Source organism: Nicotiana tabacum, chromosome 22 (assembly GCF_000715075.1).
Source record: "Nicotiana tabacum cultivar K326 chromosome 22, ASM71507v2, whole genome shotgun sequence".
Classification (NCBI taxonomy): Eukaryota; Viridiplantae; Streptophyta; class Magnoliopsida; order Solanales; family Solanaceae; genus Nicotiana; species Nicotiana tabacum.
Window position 1 is genome coordinate 179,029,177 of NC_134101.1, and position 14,322 is coordinate 179,043,498.

The window sequence follows — 14,322 nt, forward strand, 5'->3', positions numbered from 1 at the left end:
CCCACACCCAAAAAACAAACTGTGTTCCATCATCTTCTCCATTTTCCCACCATATCAGCTCCTCCACTATCTTAAACCTTCCTCCTCCGTAATAATACTCCAATAAGTCATCTTCTCCTCATAAATTACCTAGCAGCAACCATTTTTCATTTATCATCACCAGCCCCCAATTCCAAAATCCCACCAAAACTTCTCCTCCAACCACCATAATATTTCATTGCCATAACACCAAAAAGTAAATAAAGCTGCAGGAAAAAATCATCAAGCAGAACTATCAATCTCAAACAAAGACAACTAAAAAGTGGTGAACAAATGAGACCAACATCCTAATAAATAGAATAAAATTACTTGGCCATTGTTATGTAATTTTGATGTTTTTGCGGAAATTCTTGGCTTCATTAAGGAGTTTGATAATGGGTTTTATGAACTTTAGACTTTGGAGTTTGGATATGTTTGACGCTGCTTGCCAGACGAGATCAGACGACAAAAATTGGACAACGAAGAGGGAGCAGGGGTGATGTCGGCGACAGAATTGGAGACATCGGCGGGTGGGGGAACGTTGCGAGTGGGGGCTGAGGGGGTATTTGTATTTTAGTGGAAATAACACTATATAGCTGAGGTGGATAGTAAGGTGGACAAAAAAATGATGTGGCACGATTTATAATAGTTACTTTTGCCACGTAGACGGAGATTGCAGAACACGCGCTTGGTTAATTAATAAGCTAGCAAAAAACGTATCTAATTGGTATGAGAATTGCCTAAGAAACGTGTCTAATTGGAAAGAGGCCTAGTTTAAATATCTAAGTGAAAGATTGTGTCATCTTTAGTTGTCTCCGTATGTATTACGCCAAAATAAAAGTACGTGAACTCCAAAATGATGGGTTATGATGCATTAATCTTGAAATATATGCCTATAAACACCACACACAATTTAAAAATTAGGTATAATATAAAGTATTTTGGTATTATAGTCAAAGTTCTAACAATATGCATGAACTCAAAATTCAAATATTAATACAAATATGTGCATGCAAAATAAAACAGTTGATACGAACTTTTTTGCTTAGAGAAAAAGAACTTGGAACGGTGCTGTAAGAATAAACAAAGTTTGACGACTAAACTGTAAAATTGTAGCTTTTTTTTATGGAAGTATTTGGGTGTATAATTTCAAACAGAAAAGAATTTATATAAAATAAAGTTGTGTATGGATCGAATAGACAAAGAAAAACATACCAACTAATAAAAACTCTTAACAAAATAGAAGTCAAACAGCTCGTCTTTCACCAAATATTTTTTTATGAAAAATTAGTGCTTCAAAATTTTTACCAAATAATAAAGCCTCCTAACAAAAACCCAAAAAGACGTTAGTGAGAATTAGCCTAACATAGCGAGTTGAACGAAGAGGCAAAAATTTAGGCAAAAACTAATTAACTTTCCTAGACTATTAACAATAGGAGAGTAATTAAATAACTATTCCTAAATTATAGGAAAATTAATTAAATGACTATTCCTAAATATTAATGAAATACTCAAATTACTATGTTCTAAATGTGAACTCTATATTTTAAAGCGTAAAAAAAGCTAACAACTTTTCACTAAGGGATTTCGTACTTTTAATATAGTATAGATAGCTATACATATATAGATAAATTATAAAATCATTTTCAATTTTTAATTTTTACCTAAAAGTACCACTCTTTTAAGCGCGTTCAGATCTTAACATTAGTTCCCTATTTCCTCCCCAAATTTTATTACAGACAAGCTTGCCCTAATATTGACTCTATATGTGGGACTTTTCCCTTTTGTGTATTATAGGCATATTAAGGGAGAGGAAGTGTAGGGGGCGATTCGTAAGATGAGCAAGGAGCAGAACGACAAGGTCAGACAAAATTCCGATGGAATTTTTGAAGAACATGGGTCGAGCAAGCTTGGAGTGGCTCACTGAGTTGTTTAATGTCATTTTTAGGACGAAGAAGATGCCCGAAGAATGAAGGTGGAGTACGATGGTTCCGTTGTATAATTACAAGGGTGATATCAAAAATTGCAACAATTATAGGAATATAAATTTATTGAGTTACACTATGAAGATTTTGGAGAGGGTGGTGGAAGTCAAGGTGAGGAGGAGCGTATCTATTTTTCAAGAACCAGTTCGGATTAATGCCGGGGTATTCGACTACGGAAGCTATCATTTGGTGAGGAGATTAGTGGAGCAGTGTAGGGAAAGAAAGAAGGACTTGTATATGGTGTGCATTGACCTTGAAAAACGTGTGATGAAGTCTCGAGGAAGGTTCTGGTGGAGGTGTTTGGAGGTCACCAGCGTTTCGGTGGCATACAATATGATAATTAGGGATGTGTATGATGGTACAAAGACTCGGCCTTGGGTGAGTACTGTGGGAGGTGAATCAAAACACTTTCCAATTATGATGGGGTTGCACCAATGATCGTCTCTTAGCCCGTTATTATTTGCATTGGCAATGGACGTGTGCTGATGCAACACATCCAAGAGGAGGTGCCGTGGTGCATGTTATTTGCTGAGTGCTGACGATATAGTGCTGACCAACGAGACGCAAAGCTGGTTTAACGTAAGGTTGGAGGTTTGGAAACAGACTTTGGACTAAAGGTTTTCAAGTTGAGCAAGACCAAGCCAGAATATTTGGAGTATAAATCTAGTGAGAGGACTCATGAAGCGGACGTGGACGTAAAGCTTGATACTCAAGTTATATCCAAGAGAGGTAGTTTCAACTATCTCGAGTATATAATCCAAGGTAACAGGGAGATTGACGGTGATATTACACATTGTATTAGAGTGGGATGAATAAAATAGAGGCTCGCATCTTGTATTCTATGTGATAAGAATGTGCCGCAAAGAATTAAATTTTACAGAATGGTGGTTAAACCAATGATATTATACGGAGTTGAATGTTGGTCAGTCAAGAGCTCCCATCTACAGAAGAAGAATAGCATAAATGAGGATGTTAAGATAGATGGGCGGATGTACCAGGAGAGATAAGATCAAGAATGAAGTTATTCGGGACAAGGTGGGAGTGGCCTCGGTGGAGGACAATATATGGGAGTCGATGGTAGGATGGTTTGAGCACGTTAAGAGGAGAAACATTGATGCTCCTGTTATGAGGTGTGAGAAGCTGGTCATGGTGGGCCTGAGAAGAGGTCGAGGTAGGCCAAAGATGTACCTAGGAGAGCTGATTAGGCAGGACATGTTGTTGCTTTAGCTTACTGAGGATATGACCAATGATAGGAGGATATAGAGGTATTAAGGTAGAAGATTAGTAGGTGTCATGACCCGAAATTTCCAACCTCGGAACTGTGATGGCGCCTAAAATCCACTTGCTAAGCAGGTCGGCGTTAATAAAGAAACTAACCAATTTTTACAATTAATTCAAAATAATGACCTTAAACGAGAAATAAATTCCAAATTTAACATAGTGAATAAAAGTAACGTTATACTGACTACTCCCAGAAATTTGGAATCACAAGTACATGAGCAACTAGAAGTCTACACGCATAGTTTGAAATAAATCAACTACTCGAAGGAGATAACCGGTAAATATAGGAAATGGAGTGGGATTTTAAGGTCTGCGAACGCTAGTAGATCTACCTCACGTCTCCGAGGTGAATGTGATCTGTGCTGATGTAGTTGTAAGCACTACTGGGACCAATACCAGTATTTGCACAAAAAGTGCAAAAGTGTAGTGTGAGTACAACTGACTCAATGTACTCCATAAGTATCGAGCCTAACTTCGACGAGGTAGTGACGAGACACCTACGTAAAAATCATGTGCAAGTATATATAAAGCAGCAAAATAACAAGAACGATAAAATATTAACTAGGAGGGGACATGTGAAAGGAGAAATATCATAAAAACAGCAAGTACGAAATCATGAAATAACATCTTCCGAAATAACAATATAACCAAGTAAATCACCAAAACCGAAAATCAAATAAGGCAATGATATGAAAATGGCATGGAATCACCCTTCGCGCTTCTACTCTCGTCCTTACCATGTAATATCATAAATAAAATGGCACGACATCATCCTTCGTGCGTTTACTCACCAGCACGGCATCACCCTTCGTGTTTTCACTCTCAAATCTCTTAATATATAATAATGAATGTAAATAAGGTATGAAAACACCCTTCGTGATCTTCTCTCTTCCTCACCAAGCAACAATATAAATCCAAATAATAAAAATAAGATGGAAAATAATTTTACTTCAATTATAGTGCCACGATATCAAACTCAACTTTCAAAATATCCAACTAACTTTGAAATGAACAATAAATGCGAAACCTCTTTGTTTGAAGCTTTGCCAGGAAGCTTCTAATTGTTGAAGCTTTGTTTCCCCTAATTCCAAAATACCCTTGGTTTTGGAAGGCACATAATTCCAAACGCTATGTTGAATGTTCGACCGAGACTACACTACGTAGGTACCTGTGCAGGTGAGGCATCGGTTGGTCCTAGAAACAGAGGCAGGGGCACATGGAGTTAACGACCAGACGTGTTGTAAAAGAAGCAATACTCTAACCTAAGCATGTATAAAATAATTAACGAAACAATAAAACACAAAAAAAAAACAATTTTCACCACCATGCTTTAACCCAATGATAACGCATAGATACTCGTCACTTCACATATGTGTTGTCCCCACACATAAAATACATAGCAAATAGATAAACAAGTCATAATCCCTCAAGTCAAGATCAACCACGATACTTACCTCACTCTGCAACCAAATTAATGCTCAACTTTGGTTTTTCCTCTATGATAGAAAGTAAGGGTATACCAAACTATATAGAGAACCAGGTTCTTTATTAGTTCCCACATAACGCACATACAAAACAATAAGTAAATGATATAATAGAGTTTTACGTGAAAAACTCTAAGCTTGTGGGATTAAAGACTACGACCTACTCTCATAGGATTTCAACTTCACTGCTGAGTATACTAAAAATTACAACCTATTCTAGCCTAGGAATTAACCTCTTAATCCCTCACTAACTTGTAATAACTCTATCATAATCCCCTTTGTAATAACTCTATTACAAAGTTTACAACTCGACTAACTCTTGCCAAGACAAACACAAGATCTATGGTTTTACTAAAGGTTTCCTACCAATTCTTCTGACTAAGCTAAGTAGGAATTACAAGTAAATCAATTTAACAAAGGTGCAATATAACTAAGGACATATAATGACTCAATACAGGAAACTAGTCCTTCGTTATGTTGTTCTTTGTTCTTGATGCCCTTGAAAGTCACTTGCCAAATGACGCACACTTGAGAGAAAGCTTGATAAATTCTGGGATATACAAGTGTGATGTTTTTCCTTTGCTTCATGTTAATATTACATAAATGACATCACTTTAATGATGCAAGCATGTTTGGTACAAGGGCATTCCCCATAAAGTGACTGCTGCACTATTTGCACTATTGCATGTGTGTAGAGAAATAGTTGTAGTGACTTTACAGCTGTGGGAGTTGATTGGTACAGTCATCAAGGGAATTGATGTCCATTTGTTCCCTATATTAGTTCTTTGACTCTGAAATGTTGAATCATGTCCCCGACTTGAGACTCGTTATTCTTGAGTACTTAAGGATGTGGAACATGGTTCTCAGTGGTAAGTTTGTTAGATCATTAAAACATAACAAGATGCATAACCTATCAATTTTCCCCTTTTTGATGATGACAAACTTGTAATTAAAGTTCCCCTTGAGAACCAGAGTTATCATATGTATATCTTGTATCCCCCCTGAACTTGTTCCCCCATCAATTAATTTTCCACCTTTTGGCATCATAAAAAGATTAGTAGCAAGCAATAACCAAAAAGAAGTCTAGCTTGGTTAACTCGTGCCACATGTTTGCACACAAACATGACTAAAAATAGAGCAGAAGAGCAAGGCATGCATAGCAAAAAGGATGGGATATTCATTAATTTTGGAAATAAATAGGGAGCAGTTCCATTTGTTACATAATCACCCACAAAATAAAACAACAAAAAGGTACCAGCCATTAAACATAGCTAAACATAGGAAACCAAAACAAAGAACATGCAACTTGAACTTGACACTAGGAAGGAACGACTTTAAGGAGCACTGGAAGGAGGAGCATTTGAAGCAGAGGAAGAAGCAGGGGTTCTAAGGAGGATGTCCATTTGAGCATTTGCTGACACCTGCTCGTTAAGCAACCTCTCCTTCAGGTCCTCGACCTATTTCCGGAGATCAGCATTTCCTTGGTCAGACGAGCAACCTCTGTGCCTTGTGAACTACTGGAACAAGGTGCCTCCTGAGCCTGACTCAGCTGACCTTTGAGAATGGTATTCCTTGCCTTCAGCTTCCTTATCTCTTTGGTGGTGATGTTCTGAGTTTCAATCAGTTGCGAGATAGTAGAATTGCTTCCAACCCCTTCTTTCTTATCGATGCACTCACACTCTTCTAAGGTGGTCTTGGAGAATGTTTGCTTGTGAGTACCCACTTTATCATTTCCCAAAGGTGCTTTAAAGAATTCAAATACTTTAGTGAGTAGGAACCCGTAAGGCAACCCATGATTACCATCCTTAAAATTTACTACTTTCTTCATATGCTCTATCATGAGACCAGGCAGATTTATAGTAGTGTAGGCATCCAGTACTTCCATGAGAAACGATTCTGCTCTTGACATAATGGAACATCTTTCTGCGCGTGGAAGCAGAACTTTGTTTACCATTTCAAACATTAGTTGGTACACTGGAAGGAGGACATTCTTGTGTACCCATTCCCCTTGCTGCACTGCATTATCCTTTAAGATAGCATTTCTAAAGTTTGGAGACAAATCCCCTCAATGAAGTATATACCACCAGTAGGCACTCCCAAAATGGTTCCCAATATAACCCCATCCATCACAAGGTCAACACCATTCACTTTCATGCAGATATTGTCATCCTCTACTGTGAAAAAGTCAGTGTAGAAACTACGCACCTTTGCCTCATACACTTTAAGACTCTCATTTGTGGACAAATGTGTCCAATGTTGAAATTCACAGATATCAACCAGTTGGAACATCCCTGTCATATCAAGAATATCAAAGGCTAATGTTCTTCCGCACAACACCTTTTGATTTCTCAGATTTTCCCTTCCTTCATCTTTGGTCACACCCACCTTGGCCTTCTTGGAGGAACCGAGTTCCTAATTGGCGCCAACCTTCCTTTTCACTGATTTTCTCACACTTTTCCCTTTCTCGGCAGATTTCTCAGACACTTTCTCACCAGACTCCTCAGCCACTTTCTCACCAGACTTTTCCACCTCAACATTGCTAACATCCATCACACTCACAGATGACTCCTTCCTAGGTCTTGGAACTGTAGGTTTCTTGGAGGACTTACGAACTAAGGAACCTAGTTCCTCATTCACCTCGGCATCAATATTAATAACAAGTGATGAAGGTACTACTTTCTCATTCACTACATTTGCACCCTTTACCAACCTCCTCTTTTTCTTTTCTTCTTTGTTTTTCTTAAGAACTGACTCAAGAGCTTCTATTTTTCTGCAGCCTAGTAGTAGGTATTTTAAGAATGAGATCCTTGGGAGTTACCTTTCTACTCCTAGCACTGATAAAGCATGAAAGAGCCACATTGTCATAGTCTTCTTCACTTCTCATTCTCTTCCTCAGAAAGAGATCTCATCTCAGGAACAACAATTGTCAATGGCTCAGCATAGAAATAAAGAGAGGGATTGATATCAGTACTGACCTAGGGTTCTTTTGAGGAACAAGGGGTTTTATCCCAAGTAGGAGCATAGGGCTCCTCTTGGGCTGAGGAATCAGGTCCCTCATGTGGTTCCCCAATAGTACTTTCAGGTGCCAGATTTTCGACAGGCACTAGTACCCTACCCTCTACCTGTATACTATCACCTTCCCCATGAGACCCATTGGTTTCAGACAGACCCTCATAACCACCAACCAAACTTCCCTCAACAGCTATTGACAACATATTCTCTATATCCTCTTATTCTTGAAACCCCAAAGTAAACTTAGAAAACATAGTAAGAGTATTACCTGTAGAATAGGAAACATTCAAATCAAGACTTGGGGTAGTTATTGTTGATTCATCACCATTATAAACCACACCCTGTTGTATCCTCAGAACTTTCTTCCACTTGCAAACTAGAAATTTCTTGATTTTCTTCTCCCTCAGCCATTTTTTCTGATGAGCCAGAAGGAGAGATCGTAGACACAACCTTCTTGGGATTCGAAGTTTTGTGACTCCTATGAGAACGAGTACTTGATTGGGTTGGAGAAGAGTAAGTGGGTGGTTAGGACTCTTGCTTAGGGTTTGGACTGGGTGGCATAAGGGTCGTAGACTCTGTCACTGGTGCTTCAATAAGTGAAGACATAGTGGGGACGATGCTAGGAACATTTTTTGCTTCGAGATTCTCAGACATGATGGAGTGTAGTGAGAGTTTATGGAGGAAGAGAGTGTTTGGTTATTGAGAGAAAAAGGGAATTTTGGCTTTTGATGTGAACAATTATGAGGGTGACAGTGTTTGGATTTATTTAAAGGGGATGAGGGACCGATTAGGAACAGGTATTAATTTTTTTGGGTAGATAGGTCATTTCATAACGGAAAGGACGCTTAGATTCTAAAAGGAGAAAAAGGAGAAACTGACATTTTAATGACGTGGCACCTTTTTACAACAACAACAACAACAACAACAACAACGACCCAGTATAATCCCACAAGTGGGGTCTAGGGAGGGTAATATGTACGTAGACCTTACCCCTACCCCGAAGGGTAGAGAGGCTGTTTCCAGGAGACCCTCGGCTCAAGAAAGAAACAAGAGACGATATATTAGTACCATAAAAATGCATAATAAAATAACAGCAATATAAGAGATATGAAATATAGAATACGAAATACGAAATAGATGGCTGGTATAGTAAAAACTAGCACGTAAAGCCCTGCATCAATAGACGACCAATGGCATTCTTAGTCTAACTCATAACTGGCTAGTCTCTCTCTATTGTGCTATAGAAATATTCACAACTTCCCCCTAACCTACAACCTTAATGCTCGACCTCCATAATTCCCCGTCAAGGGCCATGTCCTCAGTAATCCTAAGTCGCGCCATGTCCTGTCTAATCACCTCTCCCCAATACTTCTTAGGTCGCCCTCTACCTCTCCGTGTGCCCACTACAGCCAGTCGCTCACACCTCCTCACCGGTGCATCAGTGCTCCTCCTCTGAATGTGCCCGAACCATCTGAGTCTTGCTTCCCGCATCTTGTCCTCTATGGGGGCCACGCCCACCTTCTCTCGAATATCTTCATTCCTAATCTTATCCATTCTTGTATGCCCGCACATCCACCTCAACATCCTCATCTCCGCTACTTTCATCTTCTGGATGTGTGAGTTCTTTACCGGCCAACATTCAGTTCCATATAACATGGCAGGCCTAACCACTACTCTATAAAACTTACCTTTTAGTAACGGTGGCACTTTCTTGTCACACAAGACTCCCGACGCTAACCTCCACTTCATCCACCCCACCCCTATACGATGTGTGACATCCTCGTCAATCTCCCCGATCCCCTGAATAACCGATCCAAGGTACTTGAAACTACCCCTCTTGGGAATGACTTGAGAGTCAAGCCTCACTTCAACTCCCGCTTCCGTCGGCTCAACCCCAAATTTGCACTCGAGGTATTCCGTCTTCGTCCTGCTCGACTTGAAACCTTTAGACTCAAGAGCATGTCTCCAAACCTCTAACCTCTCGTTGACGCCGCCTCGTGTCTCGTCAATTAGAATAATTTTATCAGCAAATAGCATGCACCATGGCACCTCCCCTTGAATATGATGAGTCAGTGCATCCATCACCAGGGCAAATAGGAATGGGCTGAGCGCAGACCCTTGGTGCAACCCCGTAACAACTGGAAAGTGTTTAGAGTCGCCTCCTACTGTCCTAACCCGAGTCTTAGCTCCAGCATACATGTCTTTAATCACCTTAATATAGTCAAATGGGACCCCTTTATCCTCTAAGCAACTCCATAAGACCTCCCTAGGAACCCTATCGTACGCTTTCTCCAGATCAATAAACACCATGTGGAGATCCTTCTTCCTATCCCTGTACTGTTCCACCATCCTCCTAATAAGGTGGATAGCTTCTGTGTTAGATCGCCCCGGCATGAACCCGAACTGGTTGTCTGAAATAGACACCGTCCTTCGCACCCTCATTTCTACCACTCTCTCCCAAACTTTCATGGTATGACTTAGTAATTTGATGCCCCTATAGTTATTACAGCTCGGGACATCACCTTTGTTATTATACAACGGAACCATTGTACTCCACCTCCACTCTTCAGGCATCCTATTAGTCTTGAATATAACACTAAACAATCCAGTAAGCCATTCCAAGCCTGCTCTACCCACACACCTCCAAAGTTCAACCGGAATTTCGTTTGGCCCGGTAGCTCTGCCCCTTCTCATCTTACGCATTGCCTCCATGACTTCATTGATCTCAATGTCCCTACAATTACTTAATTCATGGGGACTGTCGGCATTCCTCAATTCCCCAAGTATAATATCCTGATCCCCTTCTTCACTTAGAAGTTTATGAAAGTAGGTCTACCACCTCCTCTTAATCTGGTCCCTTCCCATCAAAACTTTGTCGTCATCATCTTTTATGCACCTCACTTGGTCCAGATCCCAAGTTGTCCTCTCTCTCGCCTTAGCGAGTCGGAATAACTTCTTCTCCCCACCTTTGTTCCTTAGTTCCTCATACAGACGAGCAAAAGCTGTCGTCTTAGCCTCCGTCACTGCCATCTTCGCCTCCTTCCTAGCTACCTTATACCTTTCACTGTTCACTCTCTTCTCCTCCTCGTCAGTGTTCCCTACTAACTACAGGTAAGCCACATTCTTTGCTTCCACTTTACCTTGGACAACTGCATTCCACCACCAATCTCCTTTATGGCCACCATTGTGGCCCATAGATATCCCTAACACCTCTCTCGCCGCCTTTTTTATACAGTCTGCCGCCGTCGACCACATTGTGTTTGCGTCCCCACTACTTCTCCAAGATCCCATTGTCGATAACCTTCCTTCCAACTCCTTAGCTTTATCCTTAGTTAAGGCGCCCCACCTAATCCTGGGGCGTCCTTGTACTGACCTCTTCTTCCTCCTTATCCTAATACAAATGTCCATCACCAAAATCCTATGTTGCGTTGAGAGGGTCTCACCTGGGATAACCTTGCAGTCCTCGCACAACCTTCTGTCGCATCTCCTGAGGAGGAGATAGTCAATCTGATTCTTCGCCACCGAACTTTGGTAAGTAACCAAATGCTCATCTCGCTTCATAAAACTTGAGTTCGCAATGACTAGATCGAAAGCCTTGGCAAAGTCCAACAGCGAAATGCCCCCTCCGTTCCGTTCCGCTCCCCGAAACCAAAGCCGCCATGCACCTTAGTGTACCCACCTGCAGATGACCCAATATGACCATTGAAATCTCCTCCTATGAATAACCTCTTAGAAGGCGGGATACTACGAACAATCTCATCCAACCCCTCCCAAAAGCGCCTCTTAATATCCTCATCCAAGCCTGCTTACGGTGCGTACGCGCTAACGACATTTAAAGTACCCTCACCCACGACCAACTTAATAGTCATTAGTCTATCATTCACCCGCCTGACCTCTACCACGGACTCTCTAAGATGGCTATCTACCAGGATACCCACTCCATTCTTACCCCTCAGGACACCAGAGTACCACAACTTATACCCATCCACATTTTTCACCCTCGATCCGACCCACCTAGTTTCCTGGACACACGCTTTATTAATCTTCCTCTTCTGAAGGATTTTCGCCAACTCTATGGATTTACTCGTTAGTAAACCTATGTTCCATGACCTGATTCTCAACCTATAGGCTCCCTTGCTCCCTCTACCTCCCCTGCTACCCGTCCCACCCCTGACCCCAGCCCCACACTCTGCCCCACCCGAGGACATGCCCTTATACTATTATCCCAGACTGCAGCCACTACACCTACAACAATCTAAAGAAGACTCGCTAGTGCACAACGGACAATGAATCAAACTAGAAGGAAACAAGTGGTAACTAGTATCCTAGTTGAAAGGTTTAACTATTGCAAAGTAAAGTAACAGTAATTTAGCTAACACCAAAAGGGAAACAGTAAAACAGGAGGTACCAACTCCCGATAACAAAACCTGTGGCTGATTTGTTGTACTCGATATAGTTGTACGCTCACACACCACTTCCTACCGCCCTTTGCTGACACTCGCCCAGGTTGCTCTCCTTTGCCAGTGCTCGTGCGCCCAACTTGTCTCCAATACTTCGAGAATTCCTGAAAACACAGAAAATACCACGACCCAAAAACCAGAAGGAGCTATCACCGCTACCACTGGTATAGCCCCAACAATATAAAATGTACAAAGAAAGGAGAAGAAGAAAACGAGAATATAAGGGGGTGGGGGCAGATTTGGGACGCAAAAGGGGTGGGGCAAGCCGAAAATCAAATAAGGGCCAGAAACTTCTGAGATAAAGCTCAGCTGCGACAGACCCAAATTCAGCAACAGCTATAAAATCCCTAAAAGATGTATGCGCTGGTTTGGTCTTTTGGAAGGGGTATCTCAAAGAATTTCTACTGTTAGAAATAAAAGATGCAAAAAACCTATCCAATTTTGTGAAAAGCTAATTTTTTACAATGAAATACATGGAATAAAATTATGCTCCTCTCTAGGAAGAAGGTGAATAGTAATTCCATCACTATTCATCGGGCCATAACTCCGGCATCCAGCGGTGGATTGTTGCAATTTTAGTGTCAAAAGAAGCATCTACTCTTTGCGCACAATCCCCAATTGGTTTCATCCACAAATTCATAACCAATTTTTTCAGATCTTAATTTTTATTTTTGTGATTACTGTAACACGCAGAAATGTTTGGTTAGACTCTTCTGCTTCTTCACGTCAATGGAGTGTTGAAGAGTTTCATGACTGTTGTGTCCTCTCCCCAACCTTTGGCTATGGGAGAGCCATCTATTAAACCAACATATGCTGCTCAGATCCAATCCAAATCACCAACACAAAGTGCAACAAAAACAGTTTTGAAATCGATTCAATATGTACATGGCGAACCAACTGTTTGTTTTACCATGGAGGAAAGACGTGAATTTGCAATGGAGGAGGGATTACACCAATTTGTTGTTTTTAAACTCTCCTCAGGTGCACCAGATCTCAAAGAGCTGAGAATCTTACTGCCAAAACATCTAGGAACAAAAGGTCGATGCCTCGTAGGTTCACTCGCACCAAGGCAAATTCTGTTAAGGTTCGATCAAAATGAAGATTATGTACATGCTTTAGCTCGTGCAGTAAATTACTTATCATGGAATGGCGAAGAACACCAGTATAGAGTCTTTCCATGGACAATTGGATTTAATCCAAATGAGGGAAACTACAATGGCAGTAGTTTGGATTTTATTGCCGAATCTGTCGCCGGAGTTATTTGCAATGCGTTCATTGTTATCAATCGCTTCTGCTGCTGGTAAACCTATTGCCATTGATAAAGCAACGCAACTTAAATCCAGACCAAGCACAGCGAGGGTAAAGGTAATCTTAGACCTAATGAACAAGCATCCCAAGCGTGTGAGGATCCAAAGCTTGGATAAATCTCTGGAAAAATCATTGAAGTGTTTCAGGAAATTGTTTATGACAATATGCCTTTGTACTGTAACTGTTACAAACACCAGGGCCACGACAAGAAAACATGTCGATATATATCGAAAAAGACTCACAACCCAGTTACGATTGATGAACTTGAAGTTTTTCAAGAACAAACTACTGGGGAAAAGTACACTGGTTATTTACGTCAACATTTGAATGAAAAGAGGGGAGTGAATGAAGGGGATCGATTTGCTGGAGAACAAAATAGTTTGGCGAAAAAGAAAATGGGTGAAAATCAAACTGGGATTCATGAACATGGTGAAAGTTCAGTCAAGATATCACATATAGGTGGTGTTCCTAGTACTACTGTAGTGCATGTTGAAGCAGCTAATACTTTAGTGAATAATGTTGCTTTGAAAGCAACTTGGGATCGAGCTGCAGTAGTGGAAGCAGTAGAGAAATCAAACGTGCAAAAACTAAGTGATGCTTCAAAATTTGATATGAATCCTGGGCTGCAGGGAGGTGTTGAGCTAAATAAAGTTTCAGTTGTTATTACTTCTAAGGATGAAAAACGACCAGTTCATGTAGGCTCACAATTGGAGGGTAAGCATGCAACAATAGTAGTTGTAGAGCATCATAAAAATGCTGGACAAGAACCAGCTA